The sequence below is a fragment of the Hemiscyllium ocellatum genome, chromosome 19, assembly GCF_020745735.1.
Source record: "Hemiscyllium ocellatum isolate sHemOce1 chromosome 19, sHemOce1.pat.X.cur, whole genome shotgun sequence".
In the NCBI taxonomy this organism is placed as follows: domain Eukaryota; kingdom Metazoa; phylum Chordata; class Chondrichthyes; order Orectolobiformes; family Hemiscylliidae; genus Hemiscyllium; species Hemiscyllium ocellatum.
In genome coordinates this window covers 58566507-58585378 of record NC_083419.1, presented here as the reverse complement: position 1 = coordinate 58585378, position 18872 = coordinate 58566507, and the positions used below count along the sequence as shown (strand labels likewise).

The 18872-nt window shown below is 42.6% G+C and overlaps 1 protein-coding gene across 1 annotated transcript in view; it reads right to left on the bottom strand.

Moving 5' to 3' along the window:
* The window catches only part of prickle1b (prickle homolog 1b), a 142834-nt gene extending 129791 nt beyond the window's left edge, over positions 1 to 13043 (bottom strand). The window contains exon 1 of the mRNA XM_060839959.1: positions 12772 to 13043. The gene's annotated coding sequence lies outside the window, so the exon portion shown is untranslated. The remainder of the gene's footprint in view (positions 1 to 12771) is intronic.
* Between the last annotated feature and the right edge of the window lie 5829 nt (positions 13044 to 18872).

The window sequence follows — 18872 nt, the reverse complement described above, 5'->3', positions numbered from 1 at the left end:
TGCACCCTCAAATTTCTGTGACCATATGCATGTCCAGCAGTCTCTTAAATGTCCCCAATGACCTTGCTTCCACAACTGCTGCTGGCAACGCATTCCATGCTCTCACCACTCTCTGTGTAAAGAACCTGCCTCTGACATCCCCTCTATACTTTCCTCCAAAAAACTTAAAACTATGACCCCTCGTGTTAGCCATTTCTGCCCTGGGAAATAGTCTCTGGCTATCAACTCTATCCATGCCTCTCATTATCTTATACACCTCAATTAGGTCCCCTCTTCTCCTTCTTTTCTCCAATGAAAAAAGTCCAAGCTCAGTCAACCTCTCTTCATAAGATAAGCCCTCCAGTCCAGGCAGCATCCTGGTAAACCTCCTCTGAATCCTTTCCAAAGCATCCACATCTTTCCTATAACAGGGCGACCAGAACTGGATGCAGTATTCCAAGTGCAGTCTAACCAAAGTTTTATAGAGCTGCAACAAGATCTCATGACTCTTAAACTCAATCCCCCTGTTAATGAAAGCAAAAACACCATATGCTTTCTTAACAACCCTGTCCACTTTGGTGGTAATTTTAAGGGAACTATGTACCTGCGCACCAAGATCCCTCTGTTCCTCCACACTGCCAAGAATCCTATCCTTAATCCTGTACTCAGCTTTCAAATTTGACCTTCCAAAATGCATCACCTCGCATTTATCCAGGTTGAACTCCATCTGCCACCTCTCAGCCCATCTCTGCATCCTGTCAGTGTCCTGCTGCAGCCTACAACAGTCCTCTATACTGTCAACAACACCTCCAACCTTTGTGTCATCTGGAAACTTGCTGACCCATCCTTCAATCCCCTCATCCAAGTCGTTAATAAAAATTACAAACAGTAGAGGCCCAAGGACAGAGCCCTGTGGAACATCACTCACCACAGATTTCCAGGCGGGATATTTTCCTTCTACTACCACTCGCTGTTTTCTGTTGGCCAGCCAATTCTGTATCCAGACAGCTAAGTTCCCCTGTATCCCATTCCTCCTGACCTTCTGAATGAGCCTACCATGGGGAACCTTAACAAATGCCTTGCTGAAGTCCATATACACCACATCCACAGCTCGACCCTCATCAACTTTTCTAGTCACATCCTCAAAGAACTCAATAAGGTTTGTGAGGCATGACTTGCTCCTCACAAAGCCGTGTTGACTGCATTTAATCAAGCCATGCTCTTCCAGATGGTCATAAATCCCATCCCTCAGAATCCTTTCTGACACCTTGCAGACAACAGACCTGAGACTTACTGGTCTGTAATTGCCAGGGATTTCCCTATTTGCTTTCTTGAAGAGAGGAATTACATTTGCTGAATTACATTACAGTTCAGCTAAATGAAAGAGCAGACCTTCCTCTCTTTCTCCCTCCCTCTCGCTGCTCTTCTCCCTTTCTTTTCCTTTTCAGGGCCTTCTTGAACTGTAGTGAGATTTCCAACCTTGGCTACAGCTTGCTGTAATTGACTTTGCAATTACTTCATAACCTGAATGAAAAGTACTCACAGTGCAACGTATTAATTGGACAACACAAGCAGTTACTTCAGTAGAAGTCTGGCAAACAGACTGGAAAGCCTCCCTCCTGGAGTTCACTTGCAAGTACTTAAGTTGCAGTAAAAAAAAAGTTTTCAGTCCTCTTTACCGAAAAAAAATATGAAAAGGAAATGGATCAGTCAACTGGAGTTTAAATTAATTCTGCTGACCACCCTCTGTCTATAAAGAGCCAACTGTGTAATTTCCTCATAGGACAGATCCTACTACAAACCTATAGAAAAGAGTTTACATGACACAATGGAACTGGGACTTTAGTCAATGGTGTGACATTCCAGAATTAAGTACTGCTCCTACTTACTTTCTTCCAGCCTTTCCCAGGTTGTGATTGTAATTAAAATTCAAAGCACCAGTGTTGTGTTTAGAGTCATAAAGTCATACAGATGTACAACATGGAAACAGACCCTTCAGTCCAACCTGTCCACGCTGACCAGATATCCCAACTCAATCTAGTCCCCACCTGCCAGCACCCGGCCCATATCCCTCCAAACCCTTCCTATTCATATACCCATCCAAATGCCTCTTAAATGTTGCAATTGGACCAGCCTCCACCACTTCCTCTGGCAGCTCATTCCATATAGGTACCACCCTCTGCGTGAAAAAGTTGCCCCTTAGATCTCTTTTATATCTTTCCCCTCTTGCCCTAAACCTATGCCCTCTAGTTCTGGACTCCCCGACCCCAGGGAAAAGTCTATTTATCCTATCCATGTCCCTCATAATTTTGTAAACCTCTATAAGCCTGCAAAATAAATGTGATTTACCAATAGGGTAACTTTTCACTGGTGAACTTTTCACTGTCCCCTGACAGTGCAGTACCTCCAGTACAAACAGAATCCCTGCCCAGACACTCCAATGACTGGTTGACTTCTGTAGATATGTCGGAGTGTCGCAGCCTCCCTTGTTCATTCCTATCTTCCAGGCCATTGGGGAAAGGCAGGAGGCACTCTGTTTTGGAGATGGGATCACACCAGCAATGCTTAAGAGGATATACCATCCTCTGCTTCATCGATCCCGTCTGCCAGCACCCACCCACACCCACCAAAGTGGTGCATGTAGATTCAGGAGCAAAAGCTGGTAAACCTGCCATAGAAAGGTGCCAGCAGATGTGGGAGGAAATGACAAGCATTAGAAGACTAGAGGACACTGGAGACCAAACCATTTTTTTGCCCCGCGCTAATAATGGTCTCCTAGTTGTAGTCAAAATAAACCTGGTAGGCATAAAGGCAAAGGAATGGAAAAATATGGTGGAGATATCAGGAATTCTGAGTAGTTTTGTGCTGGGTATAGAATAATTCATGCTAGCACAAATTCTTCCAAATTCCAGGTATTTGAGTAGATGGCCTCAAACATTGAGAGGACAAAAGTTGCCATGGATTGACAATTTGATTCATATGAACACTGACCTGCATTCCATTGCTGTACCAAGGCTAATACAATAGCAGCAAGGTGTGAGGGGCATGTGAGTCTTCGTGAACTCCCTTCAGGAGCCCCCTTCCCCTCATGGAGACAGGGAAGTGCCATCATGGATCGAGATGGGGAGAAATACATGCTAGCTGCCTTTGGGCCCTTATCTCAGGCCAACCCTAGAGTTGGCAGCATGTCTTCATTCCCTTCATCAATGTCACCAGCAGATGAGAGCGATGAGGAGACACCTACACCAGTGCAGGGGACCTCTAGTAGGCTGGAGCTCCAAGGCCCCATATCTTCAGAAGACACAGGTAACCAAGGTAATGTGGTGTGACACTGAGCAGGAACTCCCCTCTCATAAGCTGTTAATGTGGGCTGGCGGGGGTGTCACTTTGATATTGTGGAAGAAAACAAAGATTGATAAAATTATGAGCACAAAGTTGATTTGGATGATATTTCCAATTTGTTCTGAATTAAAACAAACTATCAAATTGCTTCCTTTGATTATTTATAATTATTGAGAACTCTTGGGGCCTGTTATAATATCCGATGCAACAGTCATGGCACATGCTTCATGTTTCCCACTGCGTCTTGGCGAGAGAAGAAATGGGGACACAGGCATTATTGCTGAAAGATGTGTTGCATTTTCTTTGAATGTTATGTGAATGATCATGCTGTGGATCATGGCTTCAAAGCGAACACAGCCACTCTCCCCTCTTGATTGGTGCACTCTTCATGGATATAAATGAGAAAGGTGCAGCTGCATTCAGAACTATTTAAACCATAGTTTTGGATCAGAATAAGGCAGACCCTTTGAACCTGCACTACCACTTCATAAGATCATGGCTGATCTGACTGTAACCTCAAATCCACTTTCCCATCTGATACCATAAATATTTCACCTCAGCTGTTCCTCTTTCTTATGGGCCCCCCAAAATTCCATTTACAGTTCTATCAGGAACCTCATACATCTTGTGCTATTTGGAAAGACAGAGGTAAGTACAGAGTAACAGTTGCAGATACTGACCTCTTTGGGATAGGAGCACCACACACGCATACACACACACACACACACACACACACACACAGGCAGACACACACAGGCAGACACACACAGGCAGAGGCAGACAGACACATACACAGGCAGACACACACTTTAGTTTGTTATATAGCTAATATGTCTTATGTTCATTTAAGAAGACTAGAAGTATTAAAATATATTTCTAGACATTCCCAGGATTGTTTAGTGAGCTTTACCAGTGGGTAATTGTTAGCTAACTTAGGGAGAGACAATGGCCTAGTGGTATTATTGCTGGATTGTTAAGCTAAAGACTCAGGTGTGGACCTGGGTTCAAATCCTGTCACAGCTGATAGTAGAATTTTAATTCAATAAAAATCTGGAATTTGGAGTCTTCTGATGACAATGAATCCATTGCCGATTGTTGGGAAAAACAATCTAGGTCACTAACGCCCTTTGCGGATGGAAACTGCCATTTACCTGATCAGGCCTACATGTGATTCCAGACCCACAGTGATGTGGTTGACTCTTAACTGCCATCTGGGTAATTAGGGATGGGCAATAAATGCTGGCCCAGCCAGTGGTGTCCTCATTGTATGAATTAATAAAAATAAACCTGAGCCAGAATGGCAGGGGATGGAAAATGATATGTTGCTGTAGTCTCTGTAACTGCTAAGCAAGAAATGAATTGTTCCTGATTGACGTCTAATAAGACCTAACGGTAAAGTGGGGTCATGCTGTGGGGCCCACCTCTCTGAGAGATGGTCAAGTTATTTGCCAGTACTCATGTTCTGGGCCTTGCACATGAAGAATAGCTGCCTGGACAACTTGGCTCGGCCCAAGAAACCATACTCCAGCAGCTTGTGACAATGGATCCAAACCACAGCAGCTAACATTCTCGTAACCATATCCCAGCAGCTAGCGACAATGGAAATACACTCCAGCACCTTGATAATTATTTATGAAGTGAGTTGTTAATTCCGTTTAGGAGATTACCTCTGGATTCACTTATGTGTTGATGCAGACTAACTGGTAACTGGCTTGCAGCTGCTTCCCCTGGAAGCACATCCCAGCACGAGCCAGTCTGGATCTTCAGGAGATGAAAAAAAACAGAGTGAGAAAAGCAGAAAAGCACAGGCTGGGAGCAATACACTTTTTCTGAAAACGATTTTCACTCATTAGGGCTGCGTCACTGTATTTTAAAAGCTTACATTCAACTGACTCAAGTGCAGAAACCTCATTGTCGGAAAATAACTCCCTCGCTGGATCAAATCAAGTCCAAAAGCTACTTTTATGGAACTAAGTGGAATTTTTACCTTTTAAATCCAAGCTAATTGCAGCCATTTGAAAGAGGGGGCCAAAATCTGTAAAGAGTGCGGATTATAGAATCACATGCAACTAAATAGCCTCATTTACATTAAATCTTATTCCTGAAATGCATTCGGAAATGTTCTTTGGCATATGCTCAGCCAGGCGATGCCAATAATTTATTTAATTGGAAACATTTTGAGCGAATGTTAGCCAGACTGAAAAAGGGCATTAATGCAAAAGAAGGGATGTGGATAACCTCAGATAATGTAACGTGGCACTGGCTAAATCTGCTCTGTATACAGAAAGCTTGCAGATCTCAAATAGCCGAAGAGCATCTGAGCCAAGAAAACCTGGCTGTCAGGAAGTGGACCATAGCGGGCGCAACTGATCCTCTGGGTGCTGTAAATCAGAAAATCAGATGTGATTTGCGAGGCTAGACTCCAGTACATAAACGTTAGAGCAACTGTAACAACAGAACCCCAGTTTCTGTACAACACTAACTCACACACCGATAATCCACAGCGAGAAGTGAGCACATCTGCAATATCACCCAACAAACCTTGGTGGAGACAAAGTGATCTTGAAAAGTTCTTTTGTTCACCCCTCAAATAAGTGATCAGGCCTAAATTCCCTTGGATCCTGCGGCCCCAAGTTAAGAGAAGATACCAACAACACTGTAGTTTCTCCCAAGCTTTTCAGAACTGATTTATCTTTCCATAACCTCAGGCTCTGTTAACTTGTGGAATGTTCAAAGGGTGTTAAAATGGTAGAGGAAGCAGCTGTTGGGTGAAGCATTTTGTCCTAACTTTGAATGCAAACGCCAACTCCAAATTCTGTTGTCTGTGAGGAAAATGTTGTTTCTGTTGCTGCTTTGTTGGAAACTATCAATAATCAAAAGTGCGTGTTTCCAACCCCATGTTAAATGCCACAGCAACTTCCTCTCTAATTAGTTTCCATGTTCAAGCTGTTTTCCATTTGAATTTACCCTTGTGAGTGATAGTCTACTTTTGTAAAAAGAAATATTAAACACACAAAGGCCCTACTTTGCTTTGCATCTCATCTCATAATTTAAAAACATGATTAAGTGACTGCTGGCAAAGGGTAGCTGAGGTAGAAGGAACATTTCTCTCACACAAAAAGCAGTCATAGAAAATAAGTTAATGCACTTTGTTTTCTCGGGAAAGCCTCCGAATGTGTTTATGAAGCTGTGCCCGGATTGTAACATACAGAATTCTCCCTACACGTGCACTTACTCAGCCCTGGGCAAAGGCTCTTTTTATCGCTTTTCTGCTATTTCACATAGCAAAGAATGTTAAGCAGCCACTTGGTAAATTATTCCCTTTGCAATATATTTTAAACCCTGACATTGGGTTACACGCCCCCACAGAATGATTAGTGTTAGGTTAAAAGAAGCATTTATCTCACGGGCACTGAAACACACCCAGTCTTTCCAGGAGGACAAATGTGAGACCTAGACAGGTTGCATAGTGTTCTGTACACATTTGAGCCAAAGTATGATAATGTAGTGGTATTGTTAATGGATTATAAATCTGCAAAATGCAAGTTAAAATCTCAGTAAGAATTTGAATTGAATGCAAGTCACCCTGAAGCAGTTGGTCCATTATAAAGACCTTCAGGGGAGGAAACCGCTGTCTTTATCTGATCTAACCTGTGTGGAACTCCAGACCCAACATGGTTGACTCTTAACTGCACTCTGCAAAGATGCTGAAAACTGTGGTAGTTCAAGAAGATGGCTTCAGAGGATCTGCGCTCCTTTTAGCCCATTGCCACCCAGAAGCCTTCAGGTTCTTTTTGACATCCTGTGAATTTTGATTCACCTTCGTGCCCACATTTGGTGCATAACCCAGCTATTACCAAGACTGCTGGCAGTAAATGTGGAAATCGTCAGGGAGGGAGTGGAAGATCAAACTGCCCAAATTGATGCTGAGAATGGATGTGGAGACCTCCAAGTTCTGTCACCTCATGGTTGTCAGCCAGAAGCAGCATGGAATCCTTTTCCTCTGGCGTTTCACAATGCTAGTCGATGGAGGATGCCTGAGAAAGTCTGGACTCGCTTGTGATCAATGTTAGGACATGCATATTGCTTACGCTGCTTGCAGGTGGCCACCACTCCTTTCCTCTTGGTTGATCTCCAGCTGGTGTTCCACTACTTTGATATCAAAGTTTGATTCCTTACTTAAACATTGTGCCATATCTCTGTTTGATGGAAGATTGGACAATGTCATCCAGCAAGGTTACTACTCACGATGATTAATCCACAGCATCTTCTGAAAGAAATACTTTACTAGGTTATGAAAATGGCTTACAACCACAAATTACAGTCTACGTCCTCTGGCACACTGAGTATTATGGCAATAGTTTTGCCACTTGCAACTCAGGAGGTAGGTTCTTTCAAATCATTATTGTCAAAGATGGCAAAGTTTTGCTGTTTTGGCACAGATTCAATTAAACGCATGCTTACTTGGTGGGTGAGGGCCAAAATTATAATCCCTTAGGATCGGAGAATTCTCACTTTCAACAATTTCTGCTTGTTCCTCTGAACACGACCTTTCTCCATTAGCCTTACTGCTGCTGTCACAACCAACGTGCCAGAGAATAACCCTGTCTCGGTGCTGTCCCCTACAGCTGACATGGTTACCCAAGTCAACTTGTGACAGCACTGTCCATTATGAAAATGAATAGTCATTTTCTGTGCAGACCATGATTATAAAAGGGTTTATTCTCAGACTTCCTTGTGATATGACCAGAGCCGGTTACTGCAGAGATGTGACAGAAGGGTGCAATTTATCACTTTTCACTCTAAAAGACAACGCTATCCTGCCACATTTCTTTGTGTTTCTTTTGAAAGTGGAATCAGCTGCCTGTAAACTTAATTATAGAATTAACCCTGAGCATAGACAATAGTAGCCATGCCTTCCCTCATTCAGCTAAAGTTATGTTTTGTTTTCACGTATCTGTGAACTCTCAGGGTTAATCAGGCCAAGTCCAATTCACTGGCTGAACGTTCAATAACGTGTCTGTGTTACAGCTTGCTTTGCAACGTGTGACGCTTATGTTACAAAACATGTGGTGCCCTCATCTTCACTGCCAAGTTGCTAATTGATTTGGGTTTATGCATCTAGTTCACAGTCAGGATTGAAATTGAAATTAGGCTGGTTTGTAAATTAAGCTCAGGAAGGAGAGAAAGATGTAAGCCGATTTTCCATGCATCGAGTGGTCAACTGAGAAAGGATGGAAGACTTATATTTCTCAAATGGATTCTGACTTCAGATTATCCCAAATCGCTTTACAACTGAAGTCGGGTAACATGATAATGACTCAATCACTTCAGTGGTGTTGGTTGAGGGATAAATATTGGTCAAGACACCAAGGAAAAATCTCCTTTGAATTAATTTGAGCTATAAGGAGGGGTGACCTTTTAAAAGCTTATAAAATCATGAGGGGCATTGATAGGGTAAATAGACAAGTTCTTTTCCCTGGGGCAGGGGAGTCCAGAACTACAGGGCATAGGTTTAGGGTGAGAGGGGAAAGATATAAAAGGTACCTAAGGGGCAACTTTTTCACACAGAGGGTGGTGCGTGTATGGAATGAGCTGCCAGAGGAAGTGGTGGAGGTGGGTACAATTACAGCATTTAAGAGGTATCTGGATAGGTATCTGAATAGGAAGGATTTATAGGGACATGGATCAAGTGCTGGCAAATGCGACTAGATTAGGTTAGGATATCTGATTGACGAGTTGGACTAATGGGCCTGTTTCTGTGCTGTAAATTTCTATGACTCTACTGCCAATAAATATTTTATATTTGGCTAAGAGGACAAACTGGGCCTTTACTTGTAATATCTCACCTGAAGGCACTTGTGGCACTCCAATGGTGACAAGCTAGAGTGCCAACCCAGACTTTGTGTTCAAATCCTTTCCTAGAATTATTTAATTTATAGATTCCCAATCTCTTGGGGCCTCGAGGTTCTTGTCTCCCATTTATTTGAAGTTGGTGTGGGTACTGGGAAGGAGAGAGGCATGCTATATTTGCAGGAGGTCCTGTGACTATGATTACTTAGTCATTGAAGGCACTGATCAGGAAGAATCCATGTTCAATTTCATTTAAGTGGATCTTGATCTCGTGGATCTCAGTGCCGAGGTTGCTTTTAATGGTCTTAGTGGTATTAAGTAAAGGAGAGGCAGTATGGTGAAGTTCTCATTCCTGACTGCAGAGTGACTACAATTGAACTAAGTGTATGACAATGTGCATGCGCTGTGTGTACATATGTGTACAGTAGCAATGGAGATAATGTGAGATGGTGGCATAATGGTAATCTCACTGGACTAATAATCCAGGGTTCCAGGCAACTGGTGTGAGTTTCATCCAATGAACAATTCTGGAATTGAAAGTTTGTCTCAGTAACAGTGGCCATGAAACTAATATCAATTGTTATTAAAAGCCCATCTGGTTCCCTGGTATCCTTTAGTGATGAAATCAACCTCCTGCCCTTACCTGGTCTGGCTCAGTTCAGAGTTACAGCAAAGTGATTAGCTCTTCATTCCCCTCTGAAATGGTCTAACAAACCACACAGTTCCAGAACAACAAATGCTGGCCTTACCGGTAACACCCATATCCCATGCAAGAATAAATAAAAATGCTGAATAGTCAGTAACATTCACTTAACTGCTTTGATAGTGGGCAAGATGTAATTTCAGGAGAGAGTATCCAATCACATTTGCCCAGAACAAGCTGCCAATCATTCATCCCAGCAGGGGAGTAAGCTAACCTGCTAGCCGATTGGTTGAACAACAGGACATGACAGGTATTGGCAGAGGAAGGGACGAGGAAGTGTGGAGAGAGTGTGGTAGGGGCTGAGAGGTGGAGGGTGTAGCATTCAAAGGCTGGGGTGGGGGCGCGGGGGTTGTTGTAGAAACAGTGTGGGAAAGTTTCAGGTTCTCTGCCAGGCTCAGCAGGTCAGGTAGTGTGGGGGAAATCAGAAACCAAGGGTTCAGCAGCCTTTGGGAAGGCATGGCAGAGCCCAATCCTTTGGTTGGTTCTTTTGGAACTTGTCCCTGTTTTTATTGTGACACAAAAGGCCCTTCAGCCCTCATTCCTGTGCTACACATGTCATGCTACCTTCATGCAACTTTATACTCCCTGTTCCTGAACAATGCCAACATATGCCTTCCATACCTAATATGTTACTGCATACTATGGTTCTGCACAATGGTATTTGTGGAACTGCTCAGAGAAAAAAAATCCCTATTCCAAAAATAAAACTACTAAACCTCCAACCCTAGGAACATTGAGGTCAATTTGTGTGCCAGTGCAGTAGATCACTAGTCTCGATGGTAATAGAGGTAAACAAACTGAAAATTAATGTTTCTACCCACTGGAGGTCTATTAATTAATTGTGTTTTAAGTGGCGTTGAAGCACTTGCATTCCACTAGAAATCAAAAACTACAAAAAAAACGATTCCTTCTCACAAAGAAATCCAGACCTTTTGGCCTCTGCCACTCCTGCCCCTGAACTATAGCTAATATCCTATATATTTCCCACGTGACAAGTCACTGTTTGAAATGTATCTAATTAATTGTATTTATAGTACTTTTGAGTTGTTTTCATGATGTGTTAAAGCTCTGTTCAAGTTCAGACTCTTCCGTCAAACACAAAACCTTTCAGCATTTTAAGCAAACATTCGCTTTTTTTTCCCTCAAAAGCTGGAATGGTTCTATTTCAAATACACAAGGCTCTTTTAACTGAAACTGCTGGATCCTACAGAGTGCATTTCTCTCACTCATTCGAAAGGATATTTTAATACATTGGCTTTCCAGTAGAGGACCTTGCTTGCATTCTGTGGTATTATTACCCAAACCTTGTCTTTCATTCCTTTCCCCCTCATCTCCTTTTTGTACTTATTAGAAATCAGAAGCCCCAAACTAGAAGTACTACTTGTTGCAAGGATTAACACGATGTCAGAATATGAAACTAATTGGATTACTAATCCTTTTCGGTTTTTCCTGACAAGACCGTTTCCAATAGGAGTCCCGGTGGTTCCTCCCAGTCAATTAAGTACTGCTGAAGAAAAATTGGATTCATTTTTGCATCAAAGAAACTAATTGTTGCATTACGTCAAACACAGGGAATCACATCTGGACTGGCAAGCAATAAAGTTGATATATTCTTTTAGGAAACATACGCATTCTTTAAATACAAATGGGATTTGACACCGACCTTAAAATCATCTGCATAAACATTGCATTCTCTTTTTTTGAGTGATTCTGCATTGTACCAAGCCTGGGACGTTTAAAAAAAAAGTTTTCTATGCTAATAGGTCAAGGTATTTTGATTCTCTCCGAACTCTACCATCAATCCAAGAGAGATGTCTGTCTTGAAAGCAGAGGCTTTGTCAATTTGAGTTGATGGTAAATTTAAAAACACGCTGCATTGAACCTCAGGCAGACAGTTTGGTAAATGGTTAGTGTAAGTTTACAATCCCCTGGTGGGAGTAAATATTGTCAGAGAGAAAGGGCTTGACAAACATTGCATCACCCTTTTCAGAGCCATGTTAATTCAGGGAGCACAAGCCTGCCCTTTTATTGAAGCTCACTGCTTAATTCCAAATAGATCCCACTAACTGTCAGATAAATAGAAAAGAGAGCATTAAATTCAGACCGATCATAAGCAAGGAAATTCCCCCTCTCCCTACATGGGGATGAAGTAAGAATTGCACTGGTGATGGGGAAAGAAACCTTGACATGTAATGGCTGAGGATAATGGAAATTGCCTGGACTCAGCAGAAAATGACCACTTGTCACCCAAGTGACAGACAGCAGCTGCTTGCACATCTGGAGTCTGGTTCTAGGAAACAGCCCCAGCTCTTAGGAAAATGCCAACAGCCTCTTAGTCTACAGACCTCAACAATCTGAGTGTAAAACTCCTTAACTGAAAACCAACAACAAAAAAATCCAAATTGTCTTCACAAGTTCAGTCTTAAATGTAATGTTAGCAGTGCTCGGCGTAGGCAATTTCCCTGCAAGTCCTTTACCTTGACCGTGTTTTCTTAAAGGGCTGATAGCCAAAGAATGAAGTTCAATAATGGGGAATAAACGTTCGGAACATCTCCGCAACAAAAGTGCCTTTGAAACTTTTAATATTAAACGTATACCTTTCAGAGCAACAAGTAGCCAATGGGGACTTCCCTGTTAGACTTGCCCTTCTGACACGGTTAGATCTCTATGTCTGTGAAAGAGAAGGTGACATTAAACACACAGGAGGCGGTCATACCGTGACTGCATTCTCATCATCTGCCTTGCAGAACTGCAAATACCACACCAATGAAAACTGATATAACTTTTTTTTTCCTCTGCCAGCACAGATAAAATTCTTTCAGCCTTCAGAGAGACATCAAGATGATACGCAACAAAACAACAAAAAAAAGGGCAGAAGAAAATCTCAGACTTACCCCAGTCAAGTTGACATAAGCAGAGGCAGTGGGATCAGTTAAAATATTCCTTTTAAAATCGATCACGATCGCATTGGCCGTGCAGATTTCGATTCGCAGTTGGGTTGCTCCTTTTGCAAGGTAGGTGGGCACAGGTTTAGCACAAAATGACTTGAGACATTTTTTTTATTCGCTGTTTCAGGTTGACTCTGGTGAAGGAGTGAGAAAGTGCTTGGTTGAGCGCTCAGCGAGCGGAGTTTGCTTCAGGGATAATCAGGCGGTCGTTCCGACTCCTTCCCCTGTAATGATCTCAAGCTTTCCTCAAGACTGAGATTACATTAACATCACTGCCAGCCTATTGGCTGAAGCACCAAATCCCATCCAATCCAAGGAACCTGACATACCACAGTTAGGATGAAAACCTGGAGCAGGATCCCATCAGGCGGAATGGTAGGCCTCTTCTTCAGATTTTAATTTCAAATGATAGGCATCATATGGCTATGCATCTGTGGAAAGATAACTTTCCCCTGTCACTGGAATTATTTAATGATACATTATGCAGCAGGATTTAAAAAGAAAATCTGTGCTTTATGTCTCAGCGATTCGTGAAAGATCTTCCCTGCAAAATTATTTAATAAGTGATGATAGGGCAGGCTTCAAACCTACTGGATTGTTAGTTTTGCCAAATCTGAGAAGTTCCCCACCTACATGTAGTCGCTAACATGAGCGTCAGCCACACTTTTGACAGGAGAATTATTTTCTTTACTATTGCTCCCACTTTCTAAATGCATTTAAGTCCTTGCTGCAGGCTGAACCTGCTGGACGGTATAGACACTGACCCACCATGCTCAAGGCTAACGTTGTCTGATCATGGAGAATATTGCAGTGCATGTACTTGGATTGCTGGATAATACTAGAGAACAAGAACCCTGACTGATTCGCTTTTTTTTCGCTCTCTAAACCAATGATGCTAAACTGAAAAGGCAAAAGTTGAAGGCAAGACACATCTCTGAGCATTGATCTCATCCTGAGATTCAGGTGACAGCTATCAAATTTCAGTCGTGTTCAAGTTTTTGCCACGTAATCAAAGGGAATATTTTAACTCTGACAAGCACCATTCAGACATGCTCCAAGGTCATGGTCTGTTCCCTTGTTACCAAGCCACTAGGTCACCCTTGATGGAACCAGACTGTTTGCAATCTTGGCACTACTTTTGACCCTTTCAACTTTATACCATGTCCATCACAAAGGCTGCCACCATACACGTCCTTAATGCCCCCATTCCCATCTCTGCTTCAGCCCCATCTACTACTGAGCAAAAGTGAGGACTGCAGATGCTGGAGATTAGAGCCAAGAGCGTGGTGCTGGAAAAGCACAGCCAGTCAGTCAGCATCCAAGGAGCGGGAAAATTGATGTTTTGGGCAAAATCCCTTCATCAGGAAACATTCCATCTACTACTGAGACCTTTGTGGCTTTGCTCTCACAAAAGAAAACTCCATTATTCCAATGCTCCCCCTGCCTACCATCTTCCATCCTCAATAAACTCATCCAAAATTCGGCTGCATCTAGCCTAACCATTTCAAGTCCTGTCCACCCATCATTCCTGTACTCATTTACCTACATTGGCCCTGAGTCCACAATCCCAGATTTTGAAGTACTCCTCTTAAAGGTTAAATCACTCCTTGACTTGCCCATCTCGATCACTGTAACCTCTACTAGCCTGACAACCCTCTATACTGCTTTGTGTACCTCTGATGTTTTCGACCCATCCATTGGCCACCTTGACTTCTGCTATCCACGTATTAAGCTCTCTAATTCCCTCCTTAAACTGCTCCAATGTGTTCTTTAGGATTACGAAATTCTTTAAGTGCATTGACATGACTGTCAGCTTGATCTGATGTCTACTTCTTTAGTTTGATGTCGATTTTTATCTCTGTGAAGTGACTCTGTAAGTTTGTCTACAATAGAGACACTCTATGAATCCAAGTTGTTGCTGTTGTTTTGCGTTCATTACAATGGGACTCTTCAAGATACCATAGTAATTTCACCAATGACAAAAATACCTTCCTACAGATGTTGTTGAAGTGGGTTGTGATTGTTTGAAGTGTTTCTGTCTCCTGAAGTCACCGTCTTTAGTATTATTGCTAGGCCTGGAAACAACACAGCTTTGGTTTAAATTATGAATAATGGTCTCAGTGTAAATTTGCAAATTCTCATTCTCTCTTCCTTTCAGCTCCTTACGTAGCTAATTTGTAATTAGACATACTTCCACAGTTCTCTAATATCTTATCCAGGGAAGCCGTTATTCACACAGAACACTGAGGTGATGTCAATGGCTCTTCAATTTCATGAAGGACCAGGCTGTTGTGAAACCCTGCCTCAATCTGACACAAATTTGGCCAGTAAACAGTAGTCATGGCCCTGGAAGCTGAGGCCTGTTGTGAGAAGCCTGCCCACTGCGCAAGCTGAGATTAGTCCAATACATTATGAAGTGGGAGCTTTCATGATGTTCATTGTTCAGACTCTTATTGGAAAGTCTGCTAAGAATTTCCACCTGGGACTGAGATATAGGGGAGAAATGTCTAGCCTCCCTTGTAATGAACATGGAGACAGGGAGGGCACTTTGTCAGGCAGCAGGGAGATAGGCAAATATGTTGTGACTTTCTTGCTTCCATCCTGATTAAATCCAGGGCAGGCAACCATGTGATTGGGCTTCCTGTCCCATCATCACTGAGGCCCTTAAGTGGACAGCTAATGACCGTATGAGGACCTCAATGTCTAGAAGCTGGTATGAATCCACTTGTAGGTGGGTCTTGTTGCCATGTAGGAATACAATAGGTAAAACTGTGCTGCCTTTTTGCCTCCTGGTGGGAGGAGAGGGAAGTTTCATCTTTCAAAGGCACTCAGTACCCATTGGAAGTCACCCTCTACCTTTGCTGCTGATGCCCCCATAGCCCTTCTCCATTACCTCAGTGTGTGGATGCCATCTGCTGATTTACTCCCAGCTAGGCTCATGACTTGATTCAGGCCTCCCAATAGTTGTTGCTCCCACAGCCACCACTGGTGACACCTCTGATTGGCTGGCAGCTCACAGAGGCTGAGACATTCCACCTTCAGGGTCTTGATCCTGGGGAAATGCCTGCTGGTGCCTCTAACATGCCTGATTGATTAATTGCCCTGTGGGTCTTCCCATGGGGTGGGGGAGGGAGTGGTGAGGTGGTGGGGAGACGCTAAACATGTAGCCCATCCCCACAAGATTGCACCCATAAAACCAGCATTTTATGTTACAGGGGGGAGAATTTGTTGCTGCTGCATGACTTTAAAATTCTTTGCAAAACCTTCTTGCTTGGGTGTTTTCATTCTGAATTCAGACTATGATTACTTACTTTAACTCATGCCTTCTGCCTGCTGAAGCATATTGAGTCATATTACTATAGCATTAACACGCATATATATGTATGCACGTGTGTAATGTATGTGTATGTAGGTAGATATCCCTAACTACACATATGGATAGGTCTTTATGGATCTGTAATTGCATATTTTCCTGTTACTGGGAGTGGAAACTGCAGTATCCATTTGATTTCACACTGCATGGTCTGGGTGGTGATCCTTACTGAGCAGCTGTTTAACACTGTTGTCTACAGAAAACTGTGAGCTGTTTCAGGTTCTCTGACGAGTGTGTCTTTCTATCTGTGGGCTAGTTGTACATCTGGACCCTCCAGGCTACACCATTTCTGAACTATTGTTTTTTACTAAACTCCTGTGCTGTTTGTCTGGCCAATTAGTCTGTCAGGATACCCTTGTGGCATTCGGTTGTAGGTATTTACAACCTCTAGAGCAGGTGGGACTTGAACTCAGAACTTCTGGCCCAGACGTACCATCACTGCCACTTTACCACAGGCTCATCTCCCTCTAAATTTGTGTGATAACTTTGCTTTGAAGTAATCTTCAGTATCAAAAGAGAAAATGACTTACGTTGCTGCTTTTTGCGATGTTACACTCTAGATTGAACTGATCATAAAGGTAGCTGAAAATTTGATTTACCTTACAGCTGAACACACACAATTCTACTTTAGCCTAGCAAAGGGAATAAAATCCTAACTGGCATGAATACCACAACTAGAAATCAAACTCAATCAACAAAAGTTCAAAACTTTATGCCACTTCTTCAGATATTAAAATTAGTTTTCATGATGGGAAGCCACACTTTTAAAAAAAAAATGAAACAGAATCGGACATGAAGCTTCAGAAGATGCTCCAAATACTTAGAAACTCTGTCAGTACAGAGAAAACAGTAGATTAATGCTTTGGGAATAGATAGAACATAGAACATAAAACGTTACAGCGCAGTACAGGCCCTTCAGCCCTCGATGTTGCACCGACCTGTGAAAATAATCATGGGTATGTGCAGCTCAAAAGCTCACACATTCGGGCTAATATTTTGTTGTTATAAGGGTGCAATTCATCTTTGGCAGTAGCAAAAATAAAAGACATTCTGCAAATTGATAATTTTGGAAAGAAACACTGAGCAGAATTTAGAATGATTAGGCAAATGGCAATTACTTGTTTTCAGCTTTTTTGGAATGAAATTTCTGCTTATATCTTTGGCAGCGAGCCTTGCCCTTTGGGTATTGGCACCATGTGATTAACCGAGATACCAGAAAAATTGTGCATGGGATGTTCCAGACTTTCTATTGGTACTTGTGGCTGAGAGTCTAAGCTAACCTGAAATTCTCCTAACAGATCTGCATGTTTTCGTTTAATGTTTCTTTTTGAAGATAAGCTCTAATACACTGGGCTTTACATTGGAAAGAGGAGACATATATATTCAATACTAACTGAGAACAGCCCAGTAACTATAATATCCACTGCAATGTAGATGTCCTGTTGTTAGGGCGTAGGCATCTTACACATCTGGTGATGCCTGGGTCTTCTTTTGTTTAGAGTCCCTACAGTGTGGAAATGGGCCCTTAGGCCCACCAAGTCCACACCAACCCCCCCCACCCCCACCTCCCCCAAAGAGTAACCCACCCAGATCTATTCCCCTACATTTACCCCTGATTAATGTACCTAACCTACACATCCCTGAACACTATGGGCAATGTCGCGCGGCCAATTCACCTAACCTACACATCTTTGGACTGCGGGAGGAAACCAGAGCACCTGAAGGAAATCCACACAGACACGGGGAGAATGTGCAAAATCCACACAGACAGTTGCCCTGGGCTGGAAATGATCCCAGGTCCCTGGTGCTGTGAGGCAGCAGTGCTAACCACTGAGCTACCATACTACACTGCATCACTCTATGAGGGATCGAAGGACTCTTGTGGTGAAGTGGTAGTATTCCTACATTTGGGCCAGAAGGTCTGGATTCAAGTCCCACCTACTCTGAATAAGAGTCAGAACATGCTAGCACATACTTTGTGGAGTCAAATACACATGTCCCAGCTAATTGCCATAGAAATTGATGCATGTCTACTCTAACACTACTCTGGTGATGATCAGACTTATCGAATTACACTGGAAAGTTCAAATATCACTTAAAAAATAAGTACTCACCATCAATAGAAGCCAAATGCCTCTGACATCTCACCCAACCTGATTTACGTGAACCAAATCTATGGCTGTTAATGTTAACTGTGGACAATGATTCCTATTAGCCCTACAACATTAACTAATACCTTCTTGAAAACAGGTAATGTTTTGGCCCCAATGGCTTACTGTGGCAGAGAATTCCATAGGATGAAGGAGACTCGGTAAGTTGTGTAAGATGCCTACTGTAAGGTCGAATGCAATAAGGATGCGTTGTTGTTAGGGAGTAGGCATCTTACACAACTTACCGAGTCTCCTTCATCCTATGGAATTCTCTGCCACCGTAAGCCGTTGGGGCCAAAACATTACCTGTTTTCAAGAAGGTGTTAGTTATTGTTGTAGGGCTAATAGGAATCAAAGGATATGGGGTCAAAATGGAAACAAGATACTGAGTTGGATGATTAACTATGATCATACGGAATAACAAGTAGGGGCTGAATGGCATATCCTCTTTCTATTTCCTATGTTTTTGCAGATTGAGGTCAACCTGTAAACATTGCTGTCACTCTTGACTGAGATTAGCTCAG